Source organism: Acanthisitta chloris, unplaced genomic scaffold, assembly GCF_000695815.1.
Source record: "Acanthisitta chloris isolate BGI_N310 unplaced genomic scaffold, ASM69581v1 scaffold12652, whole genome shotgun sequence".
In the NCBI taxonomy this organism is placed as follows: Eukaryota; Metazoa; Chordata; class Aves; order Passeriformes; family Acanthisittidae; genus Acanthisitta; species Acanthisitta chloris.
In genome coordinates, this window is record NW_008660026.1 from 62,441 (window position 1) to 78,050 (window position 15,610).

Here is a 15,610-nt window from a genome sequence, read left to right on the forward strand (position 1 = left end):
CCAGGACAAACCAAAAATAAAAGCAGCCAGGAGGAAAGAATGATCATATGTGATGTCTACAGCACAGAGATGGGCATTTCTGACTCTATGATTGTCCACAAACCCAATTACTGATTGACTGGCAGTGAATTGGGGTAAATCTGCTTAGCTGGGATTAGATGGAGAAGGTTAATAAAGTGTCTCAACATAGATACCAGATGCTGGTGCTGTCTGGGCAGAGCAGGGTGCAGCTGGATCCTGGCTGGGGGTGTACACCTGCCTTCTCTCACCTGTAGAAAATACTGTGGTGCTTCCCATTTTGGGTGCTGGAGTTATGGAACACACCCAGGAGGCAGAAATGGGGCCAGGCAGGCTCAACAGTGGAGCAGTAACAGGGCAATGGAGGCTGAGCCACTGCAATTACTGGTGTCTGAGTTCTGCAGGCTGTTTGTGGGTTTGAGAGAAAAAACAGAGCTCAAGAGTTTTGTTTGAAACTCATCTTCTGACCACTGCCATAGCTACAAGAAATATAAGCTGCAAATAAACATGCTGAGGAGTCTGGTCTAATTGGAGATGTCCCTGCTTGTTGCAGGGGGGTTGGACTAGATGAGCTTTGAAGGTCCCTTCCAACTAATCCATGATTCTACGAAACAACTCCTCTGCAGCTTGGAAGAGATTTTCTGGTTTCCTTGATGTGGTAAGGACAACTGTCCAGTGGCTGAACAGGCTCTGCCATCCCTGTAAGTAAATTCTGCAGTTTGAACCTGGAAAAAAATTTATATTTCAGTTGAAACTTGTAGTTTCTTTTATAACTGAGCTGAAGCAAGATCTTAGCTATAAACCTGCAAAGAGCTTTGTTTGTTTCTAACAGATGGGTCTGGATTCTCCCCTCTCTTAACTAGTACAAGTCAATAGTTATAGTAAAGTCAGTGGATTCACACGATGCTAAATCAATGCAAAGAAGAAAGCAAACAAATCCATGTATTAAAGCAACAGGCAGTATTTTGCCTCTCCTCATATTGTGGGTACTATTCTATGTCAAAGGTATTTTTCCCCTGCTGCTAAGCCTACTCAAGAATTCATTATTTACTTCTCATCACCAAAAAATGTACTAACCTTTTAGACTTTTGAAATAACATTGCAAGGTATTCCTGCAAACCAGAATTTAAGATGTCACAAGTTATCTTGAACTTCCAATTTTTTTTTTGTTCCTTAGCAGGCCAAAAGAAGAAGTGGCAAAACAAGATGTGATGCTCCACAGTTGATATAGAAAAGAACTATTCTTTGGTACATAATGTCCTCGCAGCAACACAAAAACACTGCCTTCCTTTATTGCTTTCAAGCATTCCTAAAAGAAATCAGCTTTTATGTGAATAGTTCTCCCTGTCTGGAAACTAGGTAGAAAAAAAGGGAGACAGCATGCAAAGCACAGCAGTGAAAACAGTGGGGAAAATATAAGTTGCACCTGGGGCATGTTTTGTTTAGAGTCATGCAGAAATGACCTGTAGCTTTGGGACCTGATTCATCTTCTGCTGAGGTCAACTGGGATTTAGCCATTACTTCTAATTCAGTGGATCTGCTGGAGACAATACACTCAGAGCATCCTGCTTGTGGCCACATGGTTCTTCCAGGCCATGGCAAATGCTGTTGTGCTCTACCCTCCTCTGGCCTGGCCCATGACTTTGGTTGCCTTTGTCCACCAGCACATCCCTCTGCTGCCTTCTCTTTTGAATCAAGCCAGAGTCTCTCATTTTCCTTCATTTTTTCATCTCTCCTCTCTCATGCCTGACCCTTCTTACTTCTGCTGGCCTCTGGCCAAGGCTGAGCCCATCAGGGATGGTGGTAACACCTCTGGGATAACATATTTAAGAAGGGTAAAAACTACTGTGAAACATCAGCTGGGAGAGAGGAGTGAGAATGTGTGAGCAGGCTGTTCATGAGGGACTGAACCCTGTGGGAGGGACCCATGTTGGAGCAGTTTGTGAAGAACTGCAGCCCATGGGAAGGACCCACCTTGGAGAAGCTCGTGAAGGGCTGTCTTCTGTGAGAGGGACCCCACACTAGAGCAGGTGGATAGTGAGAGGAGGAAGGAGCAGCAGAGACACAGTGATATGAACAGACCACAATCCCCATTCCTTGTCCTCCTGTGCCACTTGGGGGGAGGAACTCAAACACTGGGAGTGAAGCTGAGCCCAGAAAGAAGGGAGGGTTGGGGGGAAGGCTTTATTTAGATTTTTTTTCTTACTTATTGTAAGGCATTGCATGCCTTTCATCTTTGTATTTCTAATAAAGAACATATAAAAAAACCCAACCAATGAACCCTTTTAGTCTCCATCATTTTTGTCTCCATTAGATATGCTACCTAATTACTTAACCCACATTCTCTTTGATTCCTTTACCATTATTTTCCCTCTATTAGTCTACAGTCATTCAATAACAAGGCAGAAGATGAGCTCTTGTCTCCTCTTAAAGCCCAGGCAGCTTTATTGCTCTGTAGTGCATATGAGATGTACTGAAATGGCCTTTTCATCTCTGGGTTTGCATAAGGAGCAGACTCCTGCTCACTCAGGCAGTGATTTTCCACCAGTGTGACAATCCAGCATTTTCACTCCCACTTATCTCTCACCTTCTTGTGGTTTTAGCAGCAGCTCACCACTACCAGTGCAGAAGCTGAAGTGACCATATGGTCCATCCTGAAGTCTGGGTTACCCTCACCAGAGGCAATGCAAAGCTGCCCAAGGGGTTCATTGCATGGAGAGCTGAACCAACACTTTTCATCAGCTCTTTGCCTAAGCTAATAGAAATAGCAATTTAAGATGTGATTCTTACTAGCAGGACCTCCACCCTGTTCCAGCCCTGGGCATGCCCACAGGCTTTATCTCTCTTCCAGAGTGTTTTCATGCCTCTCAGGTAGCACAAAGGGAAGGAACCAATCTTTATCCCTAAAATTTGTGGTTGGACATCATCTGTGTAAGCCACTGCTAGCTGATCACACTCATTGCATATCTGTAGGGTGATATTCAAAGCCTGAACCTCATTTAAAAATGTTTCATTCTCCTTCTACAAGCAAAGAGTAAGTCACAAGGAGGGAGAGGAACTAATCTAACCACAGAAGTTACACTTATCACAACAAACCACACCTGCCTGCTTTCTTCAGATTCATCAGACTTACAGCTGGTTCCCTTGGTCCTCTCAATGTGCTTACTTCTTGTTCATTATTTCTCCAGAATAATTTTCCTCTTTTCCTGTCAACCCTTCCACCCACCTCTACCTCCCATCCTGTGTGTGATGAATTTCCTTTCAACTTTTTCTTCTTAGACTGAGCCTAACAAGATGTGGGACTTGGTTTTTTTTTACTACTTGTTTCCCAGTAGTAAAACCTTCTTCCTCCTTGAGCTGTCTGTACTAGTGTGCTGTAGCTAAACTTCCCCCATTTGCAACTGATAAACATCCAGAATTTCCTTGATAACTAATGACACAAGAAGCATTCACTGAACACTTCTCATTAACTCTGCTGTAATTATTTTCTCACAATTACACACTTGCTTAATTTTTTTAAAAAAAGAGGAAGGTAATCACTGAAAGTAAATGCAATCCTGAGAAGACTTGAGTGTTCCAAAGTAAAGACCAGAAGAATCATAACCTGCACATTTCTGCTTCTGTAATCTCTTTGTTCATTTTAGTTCTTATTTAGAAATTATTTCTAATTTCAAAATGCAGCAGCAAGTGAAAGACAGTTCCCATCTGTTCTTGGCTTCATGGTTTCTGCTTCATGAGATCACTTCCAGAAATGCATTAGTTATACATTCTTGCAGAGCAAATGTGGGCAAAAGCATTTACTATGGCAGCCACTGAGCATTAATAAACATGACACCTCTCCTGTGCTCTTTGTGTAGTGAGGTTTCTGCATTAAGTCATCCACCAAACAAGATCACTGTGTCACAGGTAGAGTTACGCAGTGATTATCAGGCAAACACATCAGTTAATGAGTGAACCAGACTTTGGAACAACTGATAAAAATTGTAATGCAAATCCCATCCCTGCATCCAAAGTCAGTTGGGTGCTCTCAGACATAGTTATTTATGGCCCCCATTAGGTACCAGTACAAATTTAGCAACAAAAGCTGGATTTATGATCACAGACCTTGTACCCCTCTACATTTGGAGCAGCACGTGGGCTGGGATTGACAGAATGATGTGCAGATGACTGAGGCTTTTTCCTGTTCTTTTCTTTAGGACTGATGTCATGGGAAAGATCTAGTACCATCTGCTGAATGCAGAAGGGGACCAAAGGATTTACTCTGTGATGAGAGTCATCATTTTTTCAAGTTTAGAATTGTAGAGACTTTTCACAGCCTTTTCCTTGTGCAAAGCTAGTAGGTGGATACACATAATGACATTGGATCTGCATGACATCCAATAGCTTGCAATTTTATTTGCCATCTTGGAAGCATCTGCTTTAACTTCACCCTCCAGACCTTCAGCTCCTCCCAGACAGGGCTGGCAGGAAGAACGAGAAGCGTTCGAGACTGAGAAGAAGAGCTCTTTCCAAAACAAGTTTCTTTCTCCATAGCTGCATTCCTGAACTCTGAACACTGATGGGAGTAGGAAGGAGTGGTGCTGTGTGTTTGGGATAGTGTAGAGTTGAGCTCCAGAAAAACAAGGGGGTTTTGTTCATGTGTTATCACATGTTATGTCCTTCACTTCATTCATAAAAACTTCAGGGTCTGTCATTTTTTCATGAATTAGGAAAGTGAGAGTTGTTAGTCTGGAGGGCTTTTTTTTGTGTGTGCATCTTCTGCTACTATGACAGTCTTACTGGGTGCTTGGGTCATGGAGAGGAAGTAACTAAGTGCTGTGCAGCTGGCTGGAAGGTCAGAGTGAACAGTGCCTTCAGGGCAGTTATAGTCACTGTCTGTAAGGCTTGATGCTACTCACCAATGTCCTCTGGTTTCAGCTGTATTGATTTCTGCACAACATCTGCACAATATTTGCCTTCTGTGATGTGCAACCAAGTGCACAACCAAGAGCAGGGGGGAGGAAGTTCAGAGATATGGAAAACTGAGACATGCGTGTGCAAATGACAGTCTTGGACAGACTTCACCTTGGGCACTTACTTTGGAGACTGGATATATTTTTATTTAGGTCTTTTTGTCCCCAGGCATGTAGAACACACCATCAAGGCCAGAGCCATGGTTCAGTGGATAGCATGTGGTGCTTTTTGTGAGGTGCAGTTCTCATGCTATTTCTACTTGTATTTTATGTGTTGGTAGAACAGCAGGTGTTGATTAACAGGAGAATTAAGATTTAATGTCTTCCAGTCTTGTTCAGCCTTTTCACCTTGCACACGTAGCTCACCCCCTGGGCCAGGCTGTCTCTCTCTGAGTGTGAGGTTTGAAGAGTCCTTCCAGTTTTGACAGCAGTGAAGTCAGTCAATACACAGAAGAGCATTTCAACTCAAACATAAGACCCCTATTTAATTTTGTTTCTAAAATATGAATAAAGATTTTAGTAGTGAGAAGCACTTCATTTTCCAAAATTTGATTTTTCTTTTGTTTTCTCTCCAGGAAGTCTCCAGGTCATTGCAATCCACCATTCCTCTTGGTGGCTGCACAGAAATCTCATGAGCTGGGATGGACCAGCCTCAGCTCCCCATAAACTCCCACAGGGAGATGTTTTCTTTGCTGGGTGGAGGTTTGTTGGGAAGAATCACTGCAGAGGGGGTTGGGAACCTCACTATTATGTTTGTGATTTTTGTGACGAAGAAAGCAATCAGAATTTGTTCACCTATTTAATTTTTGTCAGATATTCCCTTGCAGGACTCTTAATATCAAAAGAACCACCACGAGGTTAGGGTGAAACAGCATAAAATACCACAACTTCACCCCAACTCTGTCCCTTGCCCATTTCTGCTCACATCATTGGTATTTTTCTCCTAGTGTCAGAGTAGCTGAAGGGATTCAGTGGAAGAAGGCTGCTGAATAAAGAAATGAATCCAAGACAATTATTAAAAATATGATTGACTTCTCTAGGGAGGAAAGTCTAGGTTGCCAGCATCATGCCATGCTGTGTACTGACTGTAGCAGTGGTACAGCACAGGCTTGGGGGTGATTTTTTCGAAGGTGAAATAAACCTCTTTGGAAGTGAGACGTTTAATCAGCACCTTTAATGCAAGGCAATGTTACAGATGATTAAACTGGAGCTTGTACTCATAAATGTGAAATTACTCAGGAGTGCCAGCAGTTTGGGAGGAGATTTGCAGAGCGAGGGAAGGGAAGGAGAATGAGTGGGTGATGAGAAGCAATTCAGGTAGTAAAGAAAGCGTTAATGTCCCCTGCGATCCCGTGTGGCTCTGAGATTGAGGTTTGGGACCAAGTGCTGTCTGAACAGGAAGAAATGAAATTTCTTTGTGGTTGTGGGTTCACTCCTACACTCAGCAAAGCAGCACTCTGGGTGTCTGTGCATAAACATGGTGACACTGAGGACAGATGGCTATGCCTCTCCTTTTGCCTCGCAATCAGGACACCGTGCAGGACCCCTAATTTATAGATCATTAAAATACAGAGAGGTGATGGGTAAGACAGCAGAGGTAGCCAGCTTCTAAAGGAAAATTGTGAGCTGGACAAGGCAGAGCATGAAATAGAAAGGGTCACAAACTTGGATGTGGCTAAAAAGGATTTCAAGCCCAGAAAATTTGCCAAAGGAAATAGAACTAGATCTCTGTCAAAAGGAGTCAGTTTTCCTTGAAACACTAAAGAGCTAGGCAATATCTTTCCGTGAGCAGCAAATACTGAACATCTGCACATGCTGGAAGCCCATTGGCAAATCTCACTTTTTTTGAACAGTGAACCAGCCCAAAAAATTACCTACAACCTGCTATAGAGATTTTCCTATGAAACAGAGGCACACAGAAATATTGCCTGACATGGGATTTGCTGTCAGGTGTGTAGAGTAACATAGAATGCAAATATTTATCATCAGGAAAGACTCAATGTGAGTCAGAGGCTGGGCAATACAGTTGGGCCAGTTGGTGTAATTGGTAGAGATGTGACATTCACAGCAGTTTTCTGGGGCTGAAGAAGATTTTGGGTCCGAAAAGACCCCCAGCAATTGGAAGTCAGGTCAGGTTTTCTACAACCTCTCCCCACTCCCATTTGGATAACATAGGATCTCACAGAGTCTCCAGAAAACACAGTAAGAGGAGCTTCTTTCCATTTTCTTACTCTGGCCTTTGTTAGAAAGCAAGTGGTTGGTAGAGTATCAGCTCTCTGTGCAGCTGGATTTAGTATGCATGAGGGAAAAATTGATCCTCAGCTGTCGCATGACATTATGGGATGCTGAGTAAAAGTCATAAATCCAACCTGCAACACCAGGGAAATTAGTGAACATGGGAAAAAATGAGGCAGGCCATTAACTGCAGGCACAATGGAAAAATTGGCAAGAAAAAGGACTACCACACATATAAGACTAACCCGAAAAAAATTAGTTTAAAATTGAAATTGCTCCTCCATTCTCAGAAACATAGACACTGAACTGAAGAGGCTAATGGTGGTGGGAGAAACATCACCTCTCCATGTCTGGTATCCATCTGTGTGGATTAACAACAACAGGAATTTGGTTTCTTTTATAACCAGATGTGTGATGGATCCCAGACAAATCTCTGAGATAAGCTGAGCTGAGCTGTGGAGGTCTGTGAATGGATCCAATGGACAGCCACCTCTGTGGTGTCCACAGGTGAGGTGAGGGGATGGAAGCCACCACCCTAAAGGAGGTGGAGATGGTGCTGTGGGGACCCTGGCTCTGCTGAATGGCTGGAAAATTCTTTGGCGGGGAGAGTTATTTAGGCTGATACAGGGGAACCTGAGAGATGCCCTGCAGCTTTGTCTCTGGCATTTGCATTTTGAGATATGGCTTACCGGTTTGCAGGGAAGAAGTATTCCATGGAAGAAGGTGTGCCAGCTTGAAGCTGCATTTTGGGGAAGAAAAGGTGTGTTTGGATCTTCCACAGAAGTGGTAGGGCAGAGCCTTCTGTCTGGGCTGAATCTCCATGGCAAATGGCCAGTGGGAGACCAGGGACCGTGAGCTGTGAGAGTTGGCTAGCGGGTGAAACGGGGCTGGTGGGAGAAGAAATGGGGTGAGGATGAAGCTGAGCTCCCAGCATTATCATTAAGTGCTGCTGAAATGCTGTCCAGCATTTGCTAAGGATCTTCAGTGGGTGGTCCAAGAGGCATTTCAATTGGGAATTGGGAGATGCTCTTTCACGCAGCTATAACTTTGTTTACCATAAGTTGTACTGCACTGGTTCAGCCAAAAAAATGATACTGGGGAGAAAAAGATGGCAGCAAACAAAATTAAGTCACTTTGAAGATTCTTATCCATTAGTGCAGACATATGACTCCCTGGAGACTGTAGAATGTTCAGTTTTGGGTTTTCTGTATTAAATTTTAAACATTGCAAATAGAAGTAAATCCAGAGGATGGGGGAAAACTGCCTTTGGTGCAGAACAAAGCCTGCAGCACCTTCAAATGATGGCTTTCAGCCTGTGCATTGTTCCTGGCACATTTGGGAAGCTCATGGAGAAAGCATTACATGGCATGCCTATTGAATTTCAAATAAATATAAAGCACCTAAATCCCTCTCAATTTATTCATTGAAAATATCTTCTACCTTTTCTGCATATTGAACCCACTACAAAATCTAGTTATAGAAACACTAGTTGGAAGTAACTGGATTTGCCTGTTGGATGCTTTGATGTGCAGGATTTGAGTGCTTTGGAGGGGATTGAATAAGTGTCTCAACATGCAAAAACAGCATGGATATACCTGGCAGGATCAACTGAGAAGCAATGCAAATAGAAATAGTGATAGAGAGATAACAGTGACACTAAGACAGTCACAGATAAAATGGTCAATCCAAAAGTGTTCCCAAAAGTGGAGTTTTGAGCTTAAATGGTGGGTATTTTCTAAATGATTACTGTCTGCTTGGTTTAATAAATGAGACTTTTATTCCCTTCATTGATTTTACATGGGCAGAGAGTGATAGGACAAGGAGGAATGGTTCTGAAATCAAAGAGAAGACATTTAGATCAGTTGTTCTGAAGAAATTCTTTAATCAGAGGGTGGTGAGGCTGCTCAGACGTTGGTGAGGTTGCTCAGAGAAGTTGTAAATGCTCTATCCCTGGAAGTGTTCAAGGCCAGGCTGAATGGAACATTGAGCAACCTGGTCTAGTGGAAGGTGTCCCTGCCCGTGGCAGAGGTGTTGGAACTAGTTGATCTCTAAAGTTCCTTCCAACCCAAATCATTGTGTGATTCCATGTTTTCATCTGTAATGGGGATTTTTCATCCTTTTCAAACCATACGTTGTGTCCCCAGTTCTTGAAAGGCCATGTGTCCATGCTCTCTTTGAGTGGTCTTGACTCTTGCAATAGAACACATGCAAACATTCACAGCTGGAAGCATCCTCCATCCCTTCATTGGCTGTAAACTTGACATTTGGCTTGCTCTCTGAAATGAAACTTTGCTCCATTTCAATGACTCCTTCACTTCTTTGAAAACAGTTGAATTTGGAACCCTGAGGTTCAGACAAACACCATCTGCACATCACCAGGCCTGCAAACATATGGCTGGTTTATATTATTTACGAGTGTCAATAGCACGGGAGTGCTCTCTAAGCAGCAGAGCGTCCTTGCCGTGAAGAGCTCGCACAGCAGTTGGGCACTGCTGTGTGGAAGCAGTAATGGGCATTACCATACATCTTGTTCTGAGGTTTATGTACTTCGCATGGATTTCAAGGCAGTCCACCTGTTAAAAAAGGATTTGGGAAATGAATATGTGCTAAAAGAGCAATTCAGAAGAGATGAGTTAAACGCTGCACTGGGTTTTCAAAGTGGCAGCATTATTCTGAGGCAGTACTAAATATGACAAGTTAAAAAAGTGTTATTTAAACTCTATTTCGTTAAAATTATGGGTATTTAGCAATATGAAACACCCTCCAGCCAATCTGATCCAAGCTGTTTTCGTAAAATCTTTTCACATAACAGGCAGAGCCTGCCTTGGTATCTTCAATAACTGCTTTTAAATTGCCTGCAAACTGTGAACAAAGTGGATACAGCATGTGAAAACCCACACATTCCTTACCACAGAGGATTTCATGCCTTTTCTGTTGAAAGATAACTACTACTATGAGCAGTTCTGGACAAGAAACCACAGGCCTGAAGCAAGCAGTGGCATATGAGGACAAGTTGAGTCAAACATGTGGAGTGATCTCACTTTGTGATATCTATCCAACCTCTCCAAAATGTTTTATGGGAACTGACTGAACCTGTTAAAGGGGTTGCCACAGATGTACATAGGCTATTTAATGTGCTTGGGAAAGATGGTCTCAGCAATCTCTTCCTGCAGTGATACAACTTTTGTCATTCACCAGGTAGGTGAGAAGAGAGTAATCAACATGTGCCCTTTCTGTGTGATACACTGTTTGCAAACAGGATGCCACCAATGTCCATATGTTTCATTGGCCTAAGGCTTGTGTATGTGGACAGAAAATAAATGAGCAAGTCAGTATGAAAAATCAGAAACTGCAGATATGTGCAGATTTCATTACCATTACAACCAGGCAACATAGGGCCACAACCTTGGTCTGCAAGGCTCCTTCCAGCTGGTCTGGCCCCTCTTCTGCCTTCCTGCCTCTGCAGCAAGCGCTGTATCCCAGGGTTTTCCTGGAGAACTACCCTGCAGAGCAGGAGGCAAGGCTGCCTGGCACATCTTCTGTAGACATGGGAACTGAGCCCCACTGGCCTCAATCATGTTTGTGACACACAAGCATGTGTCATGCACCTCGTGTGGTCAGCCCTTTTCCCTCAGCTAGCACAGGAGATGGTTTTCCTTCTGGAATGCAGACAGGGCAACATAACCTTCATCTGAGAGCTCAGCCAATGTGCTATAAATTGTTTTGTGCAGTTCTTATTCTGCACATTTCTCATTGTGGAAGGAGACATCATAAACCTGTTTAAAAAAAGATGACTGTTTAGGAGAATGGGAAGTGGGAATTGCTTTTCTCCCTCCTCAGGCGATGAATTTGATTATTGATGTGAGGAAGTCTGCTTTGTAAAAGCAGAGTGCAGCTGAGAAATGCCAAACAACTTGAAAAGTAAGAGGTATCTCTGAAGGGCCTGTCCTACCTCTGCCAGCTCTGGGGTTTGGACTGAAAACTCCAGCACTGACAAGCACTCTGTTCCAGTTTGCACTACTTGGTCATGTTTGTATTAAAACTGATTTGTTTACTCATTTTTCTTTTTTCAAAAAAATATTTTTTACATTGGTGTAATAAAATCACAGTAAATGTTATGGCCCCAGAATTGCCAGTGTGTGCTAGGAATTGCTGCCATGAAAAGGCAAAGCAGTGGGGTGGGAGTAGCTGGGTGCACATCTCAGGACATTTTACAAGTGGGAGGAGTCCTATTCCCAGGCAGTTCTGTAAGGAACAGGCTGGTGAAAACAAAACACATGCTGTTTTGCCATTGTGCCAGTCCTAAAGACAGCACCATGGACAAGGGGCATGCTGCCTCAGGCTGAACCTCTGCCCAGCCCTGGGCACAGGCAGATGCAGAAAACAGAAACCAGTTTGTGTTCTGGCTTAAGTTGAGAAGGCAACTGCCCCATGTGATAGCCAGGATCCATGTCCAAGAGAGTAGTTAGATCCAGAAGGATCAATCTGTAGGCAAGAAAATTCTAGTGTGTAAAGTCCTTCAAGTGGATGTAGAATAGAATAGATTATCGCAGTTGGAAGGGACCTACAGATCATCCAGTCCTATTGCCTGACGACTTTAGGGCTGACCAATACAAAGCAAGTTGTTAAGGGCATTGCCTTTTAAACACTGACAGACTTGGGTCATCAACCAGCTTTTTAGCAAGTCTGTTCTGGTGTTCAACCACTCTCAGTAAAGACCTGCTTCCTAATGTCAAGTCAACTGTGCTTCTCACTATCCACAGCAAAAGGTCACACATTTCACAGGAGTGTAAGTTATGAGCCAATGTTCTCTCTCCAGCACCAGTACTTTGCCCCTCATTCCACTTCATCCTCTGTAGACCTCTGCAGACTCTGGAGACAGCCAGCCCTAAATAATGCACTTGAATAACTACAAGGATGCTGGTCTATTCACAGGGACCTGGAGATAGTCTTGCCATTTATCTAAAACATTTCAGTGGCCATCTGAAAGTTCAGATGAAGAAAAAATCAAACAAAAGGAAAAAGAAAAAAACTGAGCTTTCGAAATGTTCCTTAGCATGACAATTTTTTCCAGATGCTACTGAGCCTGGTTCAGAGTCCTGAGGAGCAGGTCTGTAGCATCAACCCAGCTATCTTTGGGTGGCCCAGACTGACCTTCTGTCTAAGGTGTTTTGCCTGACTATTTAATTAAATGACTTGGTCCTTTAATTTCAATCTGATTAGTAACATTCTACATCTCAAACGGTTTCCTATTGCTGTTAACTTTAGATAATGATAGCCAAAAAAGAAGAAGTTTTTATCACTAGTAACTATTACTTTAAGGAAAAGCCAACTGAAATCTACCCTAGAATATATGTGTAATTTTTCCAAAATGTGTTTTGGAATTGAATGCATTACAAAATGCAAATGTGTTCATTTGGAGACAAAATTATTTTAAGTGCATATAGAAAGGTGGTGTAGACAAGCTGATGAATCTCCTAAATGGAAAACTCTCTTCTTGCTGGAAGAGTTACACCAGAACAGGAGAGATGGAGACACAAATTAAAACAGTAAGTCACCACTTAACTGAAGAAAGACATCCTTTTGCAGATATAATGTATAAATAAGACACAACCTAATATTTGATGTCTCTATTTTCATTGGTGCTACTTGGGCATCCGCTGAGAGCCACAGTGATCACTTTATGACTGCAGTATAGGGGAAAAATGCAATTGAAAATGCCAAGAAATTATGTTCTAGATAGTTTATTATTTTTAAAGGTAATTAGAAGTCTGTGCCTGGTCCACTTTATGTGTAATAATGACCTAAGTGAATGCTGCTGAATATTTTCAGATAGGCTTATAAATCTGTGCAGTTCATGCTTCTTCAGGGAAGGTCTGGGAACATAGCACAGATCCATCTCTACTTTATCTGTCATTTAAATAAAAATAACCATTTCAGATCAAGATACTTTCTTGCTCTCACATAAAATCCTAAACTCAGTTTCTGCTTCCTTTACAGTATGTATAACTTGTCTAATATGCTGTCTCAGACACAAAGTCATGTTTTTTGGTGTTTTCCAGATTTGTATCTATTGTTAAGGCCACTTCTGCTGCTGCTCATCAGGACACTAGCTCTTCCAAAGAATAGTGGAATAAATTGTTACTTTTTTTCCAAACTGGTTTTTTTCCTTTCTCATTAGTTTCATCTTTAGCTCATTTCTGAGTGCATTTTATGACAGAGACGATCCCACAGCTGGGGAGCTCCAGGAGCATCTCAGATACATCTCCTTGATTATGAATTCAGTCCAGGTGTCAGGAAGTAATTAAAGGAAAAAGAGGCAGTCCCTGTTACCGCAATGGATAGTTCCTCTCTTTTTCTATTTTTTTGTTAAATCACCTATTAGCAGTGAGCTAACCTGCCAGTTTTCATCCATATCCCAGGCAGTAGCTGATTTTATCAGGGCACTTTGTCTTAACCCAACCTGACAGGCATTTTTTGTGATTTGTGGGAAGTGCAGCCAAGGTTTAGTGATTAATCATTCTAAATGGAGCTGTAAATAAGTTTCCTTGGCTCCCGGTCAGCAGTGAACATCCCTAAATTTTTAAGTTGGATATTTTTGGAAATTTTCTTAACCATAGCTAAATTTTGGCAGCAATCTAAATTCTGACATTTGGATTTAGATCAGTATCACCTCTGTAGCTTTCATACTAGGATGATCCACTAATTTGTGGATCACTGGGGATTTGCTCTGGGCTTTGAAGTGGTGTTTCAGGAACAAGTAAGATCCTGGTAGTCTTCAGGTCTTTAATACCCCTTGTCTTTGTACCAGGGCCAAGCACTGCCCAAATCCAAATGTTTGTGCAACATGGGTTTTTTCTTCCTGCCATTAACATGCCTCTGGGCACTTGTTGACCCTGGGATGTCTCACTGCAGTTTTCTCAGAGCATATCATCAACCATTTGGATCAAGAGAGTGGTTTACTGTGGGATTTTTTGGATTAGCAGGCTGGGAGTCTGAGACTGCATTAAAGTTAATGTGAACACCTCTCAGATTTTGTCTTCAGGGCAGTAATTTTTAAACATGAGGAAGAGGGAGGATTGAAGACAGTAGTATTTGAAGGAACTAAAATCAGAACTCAAGCAGAAGCTGGAGAAATAATCCCAGATCTCCAAATGAGTATTGGCATAAACCACAAGATGCCCTCTTGTTACAATTTCTATAGGTTTCTACCTGGAGTTTTGTACATCTGCCCCAGGCCTTCTGCTTCTCCTGGTCAGAATCTTTTAGAAAAAAAACAGCTACTTGCTTCCAAGTAAGGGTAAGCTGCTTGGTTAGCTCTTCCCACAGTTAACTTTCCTGAAAAATTTTGGCTTCTTTGTATGTGATTGATTGAATTTCACTTTGGTCCCTATTGAAGAGGGTCCCTATTGTCAGAGTGTCCCTGTGAGAGAGGAAACAGAAGGATGGAAAGCAGGCAGTGGGAGAAGCTCTGATCTGTGGTTTCCTGCAGACAAGTGTGGGTGAGAGCTTCATGAAGCTCCACAGTGATCCTCAGGGAGGTGTTTTTTTCCCTCTACTCATCCCATCTCTTGACATGAAAATGGGGCTTCTAAATCACAGGACAGCACAGAATTGTCTGTTTAAACCAGATCTTCTGGTTTGCAAACAATCATGGGAGACACACCAAGGAGGGCACTACAGGTACTGAAGGAGGCAGGGAATATGCTGCTCCATGGTGCTACATCTAACCATTACTTGCTGGGATAAAATTGTGAACTAGGTGATTCCACTTAGTACAACTCAAAGAGAAATAAACAGCTCAACACTACTGCAACAGCACATGTGCTGGAGTATGTCTCCATACCAAGATTTCAGCTCATTTCCCAATGAAACCCAGAACCAGCTCAGAGCAGCAACAAATTAAAATTCAGCATTGAACCTTGAACTCAGAACCTTAACTAAAATTGCTCCAAATTCACTTGATCTCTCAAAATTTTCTCCAAAGAAAATCTCTTTTTGTGAGCCTGTTCAGCTATGGTGACTTGCTTTTCAGTTCAGCCCAAAGGTGACATCATGAAGGTTGTTGCACAAGCAATATCCACAGTGCTTTACTTGCTGCAATGCTGCTCTGGTTTGACAGGCCACACAGGGTTGTTTGCTTGTCCCAGTACTTTTCTACTTGGACTCACAAAATAGCAGGAGATAGCTCCTGTATCTCTTAAATCTGTAAAAGGCTTTGAGATCTCAGAGAAATTAAAGAAACTGAACTTCATGTTTCCTTTCTACAATGTTTTGAAAATATAAGTCCAAGTATTCAGGGCTATTTGAAGGGTCAAATCCTGTATTTTCTGCTTCATCTTTTACTGCTTTTTAAAAAGGTAAGTACTGGGCTCAAAACAACTTGCTAGTGCTCCTGTCAGTGC